This window comes from Oryctolagus cuniculus, chromosome 14 (assembly GCF_964237555.1).
Source record: "Oryctolagus cuniculus chromosome 14, mOryCun1.1, whole genome shotgun sequence".
NCBI classification, from domain to species: Eukaryota; Metazoa; Chordata; class Mammalia; order Lagomorpha; family Leporidae; genus Oryctolagus; species Oryctolagus cuniculus.
In genome coordinates, this window is record NC_091445.1 from 33,413,696 (window position 1) to 33,425,739 (window position 12,044).

At 39.2% G+C, this 12,044-nt stretch overlaps 1 protein-coding gene across 25 annotated transcripts in view; it reads right to left on the bottom strand.

Annotated features, from left to right (window-relative positions):
- Positions 1-12,044, bottom strand: part of TMEM232 (transmembrane protein 232) — a 343,834-nt gene that overhangs the window by 251,944 nt on the left and 79,846 nt on the right. For 2 of the 25 annotated variants that reach the window (XM_051853891.2, XM_051853890.2), the window contains exon 2: positions 1,501-1,619. The exons of the other annotated variants lie outside the window; for them this stretch is intronic. The gene's annotated coding sequence lies outside the window, so the exon portion shown is untranslated. The remainder of the gene's footprint in view (positions 1-1,500; positions 1,620-12,044) is intronic. 25 annotated transcript variants of the gene reach the window in all.

The window sequence follows — 12,044 nt, forward strand, 5'->3', positions numbered from 1 at the left end:
CTCAGCCATTCCAGATCTGGGTATATATGTGAAAAAAATGAAATTCACATTAAAGTTAAAGAAATACCTTCACTGCCATGTTCACTGTAGCACTATTCACATGAGCCAAGATGTGTAATCAATCTAGGTGTTTACCAACAGATAAATGCATACGGGAAATGTGGAATATAAACACAGTGGAATATTGCTCATCCATAAAGAATGAAATCTTAACATCTATAGGGAAGTGCATGGAACTAGAAACTATTATGTGAAGTGAAGTAAGCCATAAATAAATATTTTATATTCTTCCTCATATGTGGAAGTTAAAAAATAGTTAATTTGGGGACAGCTGCTACCTGCAATGCCAGCATCCCACATGAGCACTGCTTCCAGTAACAGCTGCTCCACTTCCAACCCAGCTCCCTGCTAATGTACCTTGGAAGGCAGGAGAAGATGGCTCAAGTGCTTGGGTCCCTAGCACCCACAGGGAAGACCCTGATGGAGTTCCAGGATCCTGGCTTCAGCCTGGCCCAGCTCTAGGCGTTATGGTCCTTTGTGGCATGAACCAGCAGGTGGAAGTTCTCTCTATGTCTTTCTCCCTCTCCCTGTCTCTCTGTAACTCTGCCTTTCAAATAAATATTTTAAAAAATAATTAATCTGAATTTAGAATTGGGGTTACTAGAAGCTGAAAAGGCAGGTAGGAGACAGAATAGAGAGGTAAGATAATGGGTGACAAAATACAATCAGATAGAAGTTATAAGTTCTATTGTTCCACACCACAGAGGGGTGATAACAGTTCATAATAAATGTATTATTTTTTGTATAAATAGCTGTAGGAGAGTTGTTGATAGGCTCCAAACACAAGAAAATGATGAGATGGAAATGATGGTTGGCTGGATTGATCAGTTTATGCTGTCTATCTGTTGAAGTATTAAACTGTACTCCATGATGGTGTTAATCAGAAGACTAGTACTTAGTAAATTTCTACTGATCGATAGGTATAGGGTGTCTTTTCTCCCCCAAAACTCTATTGTGTGAAAAAGGGAATTGATGATTGACTTTTTGTTTGAATTTATGTATAGGATTAGCATATCAAGTAGATATTTCTACTTATGTAGTAGGAAAAGGAAACACTATGAAAGTATGTAATAATTTCCAATGCAAATTTTTCAATACACAATTGATTTTTGAAATAAATGTTTTTGCTGTCTTTAAAACTTTTAAAAAATAAAGTACGTTGTTAAAAGAGTAAAAAAGGTAAGTTGACTAAGCCGATAACAGGTAAGGATATTAGATCAGAATCAGCAAATAGGTCTGCTGATAAAGAAAAGTCCAGGGCCAGAAGATTTCATGGGTGAAGCTGACCAAGCATTGAAATGTGAATTAATATTTATCCTCTTTAGACTTTTCCAAAACATAGAAGCAATACTCCTAAAATTATTTCTAAATATTTATTTATTTATTTATTCCAGAGGCAGAAGTAGAGAGAAAGAGAGATTTTTTCATCTGCTGCCTCACCCCAAAAAGCTGCAAAAACCAGGGCTGGGCCAGGCCGAAATGAAGAGCCTGGAGCTTCATCTGTGTCTTCTGTGTGGATAGCAGGGGCCCAAGTATTCAGGCCATTCTCCACTGCCTTTCTAGGGACGATAGCAGAGAACTAGATCAGAAGCAGAGCGATCAGCACTCAAACTGGCACCCATATGGGATGTCAGGCATCATAGGTGGTAAACTCAACCCACTAAACCACAATTCAGGCTCCTCCAAAACTTATTTTTTTTTAACTTTTGTTTAATGAATATAAATTTCCAAAGTACGATTTATGGATTACAATGGCTTCCCCCCCATACCGTCCCTCCCACCCACAACCCTCCCCTTTCCCACTCCCTCTCCCCTTCCATTCACATCAAGATTCATTTTCGATTATCTTAATATACAGAAGATCAGCTTAGTATACATTAAGTAAGGATTTCAGCAGTTTGCTCAAAACTTATTTTAAGAGGCCAGAATCAACCTGACTCCAAAACTACAAAGAAAAGACAGCAGTAGGCCAATATCCTTGATGAACCTTAACATAAACCTCATCATTGAAATATTAACAAACTGAATATAATGACACATTAAAAGAACCATACACACATGATCAAGTGGAATTTATTCCTGATATGCAAAAAATGTTGCAAAACGGGGCCAGTGGTGTGGTGTAGTAGGTTAAGTCTCTGCCTGCAATACCAGCATCCCATATGGGTGCTGGTTCAAGTCTTGGATGCTCCACTTCCAACCCAGCTCCCTGCTAATACTTGGGAAGCAATGGAAGGTGACCCAAGCGCTTGGGCTGCTGCAGCTATATGAGAAATATGAAACAGGCTCTGGGTTCCTGGCTTTGGCCTGACACAGCCCCAGCCAATTTGGCTCTTTGGGGAGTGAACCAGCAGAAGGAAGATTCTCTCTCTCTCTCTCTCTCTCTCTGTCTTTCTCCTCTTTCTTTGTCTTTCTGTCTCCTCTCTGTTTTTCCCCCTCTCTAATTCTGCTTTTGAAATAAAGTCTTGAAACATTCTTTTTTTAAAGATTTTTTAAGATACAAAAATCAGTATGATATCTAACAAATTACAAAACAACACATAAATAAGCAGCTCAATAGACAGAAATAGCATTTGACAAAATACAAACTCCATTTATGATTAAAACTCTCAGTGAGATATTTATTAAAGTGACTTAATTTAACACAATAAAGTCCATATATCAAAATTCTACAGCTAACATCATAATCAGTGGTGAAAACCTGAAAATTTTCCCTCTAAGCTGAAGTATAAAAATGCCAATTCTTGCCACTTATTTAAAATAAAGTACTAGAAATCCTCACCAGAGCAATTAGGCAAGGCAAAAATAAATAAATAAATAAATACATAAATACATAAATAAAAGATGCACCAGTGATAATCTCCCTAGAGAAAAATCAATTTGAGCAGTTATTCACAGGGGAAGCAACCTTCAGAAAAGCTAAGGAAGCTGGGAGAGACACTAAGGTATTAGAGTATTAGAACAAAGGTTTTTCAAAGAAGAAAGGAAAGAAGCAGTTGCTACCTCATCCCCTTTCCCATATCCAAGCAATGCTTCTGCATGTCTCCTGCTTGGGGAGCAGAGAGAGATTTAAGTTCAAGACTTGAAACCCAGTATTGGGCCCACCACTGTAAATACAGTGCCAGATAGGGCCCCTTGGCACTGCTCCCAGGTAAGTATCTGGATAATGGATCTCTTGATCATCCTTAGCCAACTGGCCAAAGTACCACTTCTACCATCCCTCTCCCAACCTCCTGCAGACAGTGGAGCAAGATTCCAGCCACTGGAGAGTAGGGTGAAAAAGCCAGTATAGAACTTTGTCTTACAGCTCAGTTTAAGTGCTATCATGCAACCCAGTGCCAGATAAAAACCAAAAGTCTCTATTGCTATGCCAATGCTGGCAGACCAAAGCCTCTAGAGCTCATTCTGAACAACACACCAACAGTAGATTTGCAGCAGACTTTGAGTTACAGCACCAACAAGTGCTGAAATAGTGGAAGTGAAGAGAAATAGAGTGCTCAGAATTTTTGGAAGGCATGCACAGCAAAGTCTGATTAGGAAGATGGGGAAAAGCGCAGGGTTCTTCAATGTGCAGCTGATATCATACAACAACATAAGAACCGTGATCTCATCTGATAAACAATATAAGTAGAAATTGATCACATACACTCTGATATATTCAAATTTTCATATGCAAAATTTAGAATAGTTGTTTAAGGAAACTCAGCAATATTCAGCAAAGCACAGAGAAAGGATTCCTTACTCTGACAGAAAAAGTTGACAGAGAAAAAAGGATTTTTTTAAAATTTATTCACAGGTAGAGTTAGAGAGAGTGAGAGAGAGAGACAGAGAGAAAGGTATTCCTTCCATTGGCTCACCCCCCAAATGGCTGCTACGGCCGGAATTGCGCAGATCCAAAGCCAAGATCCAGGTGCTTCCTCCCGGTCTCCCATGTGGGTGCAGGGGCCCAAGCACTTGGGCCACCTTCCACTGTCTTTCTGGGCCACAGCTGAGAGCTGGACTGGAAGAGCAGAAGCCAGGACTAGAACCAGCACCCATATGGGATACCAGTACTGCAGGTGGAGGATTAACCAAGTGAGCCATAGCGACAGCCCCTGTAAGTCTTTTTTAATAATAAAACAAATATTCGGCAGAGCCAAGAGGGCGGAATAGAGAGGGCGCGCACTGATAGTCTGGGAAAATTTAGCTTAATAAAAGTGGAGTTACGGTAGCCTCAGAAAAAAGGATCAGGAAAAAATTGCAGAGGAAACTCTTCCGGATCTAGTGGCTGTGACTCGGAGGACCTACTGGGAGAACAAGGTCGCCCACCAAGCAAGCCGAGCTGCGGGAGCCGCAGGGTCTGCGCGCCAGTGCAGGAAGGGGAGTGGATGTCACACAGACACCAGCGGGGAGAGCAGGGACACCCAGGGCTCCAAGTCCACACATCGGCGCTGGAAGGGGAGGTGAGCTCAGTAACCCGAGGCATTGCTGGGGAAACGGCAGTCAGAATCTAGAGGGGAGCGGGAAAGTTCACCAGACTGACTACAGGAGAGAAGGAAAAAAAGGTGGTGGTGGGGGTACTGATACAGACGAGTTTCTCTCTAGTTTCTCTCTCCGCCAACCTTGCAAAGGTGATCAAGAGACAAAGAGCAGGCCCCCACTCTGGATATACATAAAAACAGGGGAGAGCTAAGGAACTGAGTCGCTACAATTCAGTAGCCTAGGCAACCCAGTGGGAGTCCAGAGGAGAAATAGAGCCTGCACAGACTCTTTGGGTAGAAGCCAGAGATCGATCGGAAGCTAAATACCATCAATTCTGCACAGCCGTGGGTGCAGTATTACTTACCTCCTGAATAAATAAATAAAATAAATAAATAAATAAAAAGAGAGAGATTTACCACAAATAACCTGAGGGTGTCACCTTTGCACACCCGTAACCTGGAAGAACCAAGCAGAGCTCTCAGGCCACACCCATCTCAAGCCTCCAAGACTCCCCCAACAGCAAGCAGTCCACTTAACACAGACATAGTATAAAATAAAAAAATAAAAAAAACACAAACGCACAGTGACGAAAGAAGAATTAACTATGCCAAGCAACAAACACAGAAATTGAGGGAACAAGATCAACGATGACACTATGATGCCTCCAAATAAACAAAACACCCCAAGCCAAGATTATGAAGATGATGAGATAGAAGAAATGCAAGATACGGATTTCAAAAAATTTATGATAAGAACATTTAGAAGTTTTCAAAAGCAAATCCTTGAACTACAGAAATCCTTATTGGACAGGATTGAAAATCTCTCTCTTGAAAATGAAATTTTAAGGAAGAATCCAACTGAAATGCAGAAACTAGTAGAACAGGAAAGTGTGATAGTGAAGAGAAATCAAAATGAAATGAAGAGCTCAATAGATCAAATGACAAACACATTAGAGAGCCTTAAAAACAGAATGGGGGAAGCAGAAGAGAGAATATCGGACTTAGAAGACAGAGCACAGGAAAACAGGTCAAACCAAAGAAAAGGAGAGGAAATTAAAAATATAAAAAATATTGTGGGGAATCTACAGGATACTATTTAAAAAACCAACATTCGAGTTCTAGGAGTTCCTGAAGGCATGGAGAGAGAGAAAGGATTTGAAGGCCTTTTTAGTGAGATACTAGCAGAGAACTTTCCAGGTTTGGAGAAGGACAGAGACATCCTAGTACAGGAAGCTCATAGAACCCCCAATAAACATGACCAAAAGAGATCCTCACCACGACACGTTGTAATTAAACTTACCACAGTGAAACATAAAGAAAAGATCCTAAAATGTGCAAGAGAGAAACGTCAGATGACTCTCAGAGGATCTCCAATTAGACTCACAGCAGACTTCCCATCAGAAACACTACAGGCTAGGAGGGAATGGCGAGACATAGAACAGGTGCTAAGAGAGAAAAATTGCCAGCCTAGAATATTTAGATCCTGCTAAGCTCTCATTTGCGAATTTCATAGCAAACAGAAATTGAAAGACTTTGTGGCCACTCCTCCGGCCCTGCAAAAGATACTTAAAGATGTGCTACACTCAGAAACACAGAAACACCGCCATCAATATGAAAGAAGGGAAAGGAAGAACACCTACCAGTAAAAGAGCATGGGAAGCTCAAAGCATATACTAGAAAATATCTCCGGGAAAATGTCAGGGCAAAGTCACTATGTATCAATAGTCACATTAAACATTAATGGACTTAACTCTTCAATTAAGAGACACCGATTGGCTGATTGGCTCAAGGAACAAAACCAAACTATTAGTTGCATACAAGAAACACATCTCTCTGACAAAGATGCATGCAGACTGAAAGTGAAAGGTTGGAAAAAGATATTCCATGCCAACAGAAACCAAAAAAAAGCAGGTGTAGCCATATTAATATCAGACAAAATAAACTTTAATACAAAAACTGTTAAGAGAGACAAAGAAGGGCGCTATATAATGATTAAGGGTTCAATTCAACAGGAAGATGTAACTAATATATATGTATATGCACCTAATTACAGGGCACTGGTCTATTTAAAAGATATGTAAAGGGACTTAAAGGGAGATTTAGATCCCAATACAATAGTACTGGGGGACGTCAATACTCCACTCTCAGATATAGACAGATCATCCAGACAGAAGATCAACAAGGAAACAGCAGATTTAATTGACACTATTGCCCAAATGGATCTAACAGATATCTACAGAACTTTCAATCCTACATCTAAAGACTTCATATTCTTCTCAGCAGTGCATGGAACCTTCTCTAGGATTGATCACATACTAGGTCATAAAGCAAGTCTCAGCAAATTTAAAAGAATTACAATCATAGCATGCAGCTTCTCAGACCACAATGGAATGAAGCTGGAAATTAGCAACTCAGGAAACCCTAAAAAGTATGCAAACACATGGAGACTGAACAACATGCTCCTGAATGAACAATGGGTCATTCAAGAAATCAAAAGAGAAATCAAAAACTTTCTGGAAGTAAATGAGGATAACAACACAACATATCAAAACTTATGGGATACGGCAAAAGCAGTATTGAGAGGCAAGTTTATAGCAATAGGGGCCTATATCAAGAAATTGGAAAGGCACCAAATAAATGACCTTTCAGCGCATCTCAAGGACATAGAAATATTGCAGCAAACCAGACCCAAATCTAGTAGGAGAAGAGAAATAATTAAAATCAGAGAAGAAATTAACAGGATTGAATCCATAAAAACATTACAAAAAATCAGCGAAGCGAGGAGCTGGTTTTTGAAAAAATAAACAAAATTGACACCCCATTGGCCCAACTAACTAAAAAAAGAAAAGACCCAAATCAATAAAATCAGAGATGAAAAAGGAAATGTAACAACAGACACCACAGAAATAAAAAGAATCATCAGAAATTACTACAAGGATTTGTATGCCAGCAAACAGGGAAACCTATCAGAAATGGATAGATTCCTGGACACATGCAACCTACCTAAATTGAACCAGGAAGACATCAAAAACCTAAACAGACCCATAACTGAGACAGAAATTGAAACAGTAATAAAGGCCCTCCCAACAAAGAAAAGCACAGGACCAGATGGATTCACTGCTGAATTCTACCAGACATTTAGAGAAGAACTAATCCCATTTCTTCTAAACTATTCAGAACAATCGAAAAAGAGGGAATGCTCCCAAATTCTTTCTATGAAGCCAGCATCACCTTAATCCCTAAGCCAGAGAAAGATGCAGCACTGAAAGAAAATTATAGACCAATATCCCTGATGAACATAGACGCAAAAATTCTCAATAAAATTCTCGCCAATAGAATACAACAACACATCAGGAAAATCATTCACCCAGACCAAGTGGGATTCATCCCTGGTATGCAGGGATGGTTCAACATTCACAAATCAATCAATGTGATTCACCACATTAACAGACTGCAGAAGAAAAACCATATGATTATCTCAATTGATGCAGAGAAAGCATTCGATAAAATTCAACACCCTTTCATGATGAAAACTCTAAGCAAATTGGGTATAGAAGGAACATTCCTCAATATAATCAAAGCAATTTATGAAAAACCCACAGCCAGCATCCTATTGAATGGGGAAAAGCTGGAAGCATTTCCACTGAGATCTGGCACCAGACAGGGATGTCCACTCTCACCACTGCTATTTAACATAGTTCTGGAAGTTTTAGCCAGAGCCATCAGACAAGAAAAAGAAATCAAAGGAATACAAATTGAGAAGGAAGAAGTCAAACTATCCCTCTTTGCAGACGATATGATCTTTACTTAGAGGATCCAAAGAACTCTACTAAGAGACTATTGGAACTCATAGAGGAGTTTGGCAAAGTGGCAGGATATAAAATCAATGCACAAAAATCAACAGCCTATGTATACACAAGCAATGCCATGGCTAAGAAAGAACTGCTAAGATCAATCCCATTCACAATAGCTACAAAAACAATCAAATACCTTGGAATAAACTTAACCAAGGACGTTAAAGATCTCTACGATGAGAATTACAAAATCTTAAAGAAAGAAATAGAAGAGGATACCAAAAAATGGAAAAATCTTCCATGCTCATGGATTGGAAGAATCAACATCATCAAAATGTCCATTCTCCCAAAAGCAATTTATGGATTCAATGCAACTCCAATCAGGATACCAAAGACATTCTTCTCAGATCTAGAAAAAATGATGCTGAAATTCATATGGAGATGCAGGAGTCCTCAAATAGCTAAAGGAATCTTGTACAACAGAAACAAAGACGGAGGCATCACAATACCAGATTTCAGGACATACTACAGGGCAGTTGTAATCAAAACAGCATGGAACTAGTACAGAAACAGATGGATAGACCAATAGAACAGAATTGAAACACCAGAGATCAACCAAGCATCTATGGCCAACTTATATATAATCAAGGATCTAAAACCAATTCCTGGAGAAAGGACAGTTTATTCAATAAATGGTGCTGGGAAAACTGGATTTCCACGTGCAGAATCATGAAGCAAGACCCCTGCCTTACACCTTACACAAAAATCCACTCAACATGGATTAAAGATCTAAATCTACGACCTGACACCATCAAGTTATTAGAGAACATTGGAGAAACCCTTCAAGATATTGGCACAGGCAAAGAATTTCTGGAAAAGACCCGGGAGGCACAGGCAGTCAAAGCCAAAATCAACTATTGGGATTGCATCAAATTGAGAAGTTTCTGTACTGCAAAAGAAACAGTCAGGAGAGTGAAGAGACAACCAACAGAATGGGAAAAAATATTTGCAAACTATGCAACAGATAAAGGGTTAATAACCAGAATCTACAAAGAGATCAAGAAACTCCACAAAAACAAAACCAACAACCCACTTAAGAGATGGCCCAAGGACCTCAATAGACATTTTTCAAAAGAGGAAATCCAAATGGCCAACAGGCACATGAAAAAATGTTCAAGGTCACTAGCAATCAGGGAAATGCAAATCAAAACCACAATGAGGTTTCACCTCACCCCGGTTAGAATGGCTCATATGCAGAAATCTACCAACAACAGATGCTGGCGAGGATGTGGGGAAAAAGGGACACTAACCCACTGTTGGTGGGAATGCAAACTGGTCAAGCCACTGTGGAAGTCAGTCTGGAGATTCCTCAGAAACCTGAAGATAACCCTACCATTCGACCCAGCCATCCCACTCCTTGGGATTTACCCAAAGGAATTTAAATTGGCAAACAAAAAAGCGGTCTGCACCCTAATGTTTATTGCAGCACAATTCACAATAGCCAAGACCTGGAACCAACCTAAATGCCCATCAACGGTAGACTGGATAAAGAAATTATGGGATATGTACTCTTTAGAATACTATACCGCAGTAAGAAACAACGAAATCCAGTCATTTGCAACAAAATGGAGGAATCTGGAACACATCATGCTGAGTGAAATAAGCCAGTCCCAAAGAGACAAATACCATATGTTCTCCCTGATTGGTGACAACTGACTGAACACCAAAAAGGAAACCTGTTGAAGTGAAATGGACACTATGAGAAACGGTGACTTGATCAGCATAGCCCTGACTGTTAATGAACAACTTAGTACATTATCCCTCTTAGTAGTTTTTTTTATCTGTTTTACTAATTATGACTGGTTTAATTCTGTGATTAATACACAGTTATTCTTAAGTGTTGAAATGTAACTGAATGTGATCCCTGTTAAACATAAGAGTGGGAATAAGAGAGGGAAGAGATGTACAATTTGGGACATGCTCAGGCTGACTTGCCCCAAATGGTAGAGTTAGAAACATACCAGGGGACTCCAATTCAATCCCATCAAGGTGGCATGTACCAATGCCATCTCACTAGTCCAAGTGATCAATTTCAGTTCACAATTGATCATAATGAAAGGACTAAGAGTCAAAGGGAGCACATAAACAAGTCTAGTACCTGCTAATACTAACCGATAGAATAAATAAAGGGGAGAGTGATCCAACATGGGAAGCGAGATACTCAGCAGACTCATAGAATGGCAGATATCCTAAAAAGCACTCTGGCCTCAGTATCAGCCATAAAGGCATTCGGATCTGGCTGAAAAGCTCATGAGAGTATTTCAGGCATGGAAAGCCAAGACACTCTGGAAAACAAACAAACAAACAAACAAAAAACACCCTAAATGAAAGATCTCTGTGAGTGAGATCCCAGTGGAAAGAACAGGTCTTCAAAGAAGGAGGTACCTTTCTCTGAAGAGAGGAGAGAACCTCCACTTTGACTATGACCTTGTCTAAACAAGATAAGAGTCGGGGAACTCAAAAGGCTTCCATAGCCTTGGAATCTCATGACTGGAGCATAGGGAGATTACTGATGCCATAAACAAGAGTGTCAATTTGTAAAGTCAACAACAGGAGTCACAGTGGTGCACTTACTCCTCATGTAGGATCTCTGTCCTTAATGTGCTGTACATTGAGATTTAATGCTATAACGAGTACTCAAACAGTATTTTTCACTTTGTGTTTCTATGGGGGTGCAAACTGTTGAAATATTTACTTAATGTATACTAAACTGATCTTCTGTAAAAAAAAAAAAAGAAGAAGAAGAAGAAGAAATTATCAATTCCCAACTTGACTCTCACTGGGATTAAACATGACAATAGGTCTAATCTGATTTCATCATCATTTAAAAAAATCATCTATTATTTTTCACTTTATGTTTCTGTGTGGGAGCAAACTGTTGAAATCTTTACTTAATGTATACTAAACTGATCTTCTGTATATTAAGAGAATCGAAAATGAATCTTGATGTGAATGGAAGGGGAGAGGGAGTGGGAAAGGGGAGGGTTGCGGGTGGGAGGGACGTTATGGGTGGGAAGCCTTTGTAATCCATAAATCGTACTTTGGAAATTTATATTCATTAAATAAAAGTTAGAAAAAATATTTAAAAAATAGCAAATGAAAAGAAAACTTGAGAAAGTAGAAATTTCATTGACTAGAGGATCTAGAGGTAAACCCATGCATCCACAGCCAACAACCCTGCCAATAACACATGTTGGAGAAAGAACACTCTTTTCCATAAATGATGCTAAGAAAATTCAATGTCCACATGTGGAAGAATTAAACTACACCCCTTCCTTTCACTTTTACAAATATCAACCCCAAATGGACTAAATATTAAAAGTAAGACCTAATATTGCAGAACTATTAGATGAAAAATAGGGAAAACTTGTCATGGCATTGGAATGAACAAAAATATTATGTAAAAGACCCCAAGAGCAAATAGAGCACAGGGGAAAAGAAACAAATATCAACAGATGGCATTTCATCAAGTTGAAAAACCTCTGGACAGCAACGAAACTAATTAACAGATTGAAGAGAAAACTTACAGAATAGGAGAAAATATTTGGACACTGTGTGACAAGGAGTTAGTAATAAGAATATATAAGGCATTCAATTCAACAGCACAGGAGCAAGGAATGCAATTTAAAAAAATGGGCAATAGATCTTAATTGGCATTTTGCAAATGAAA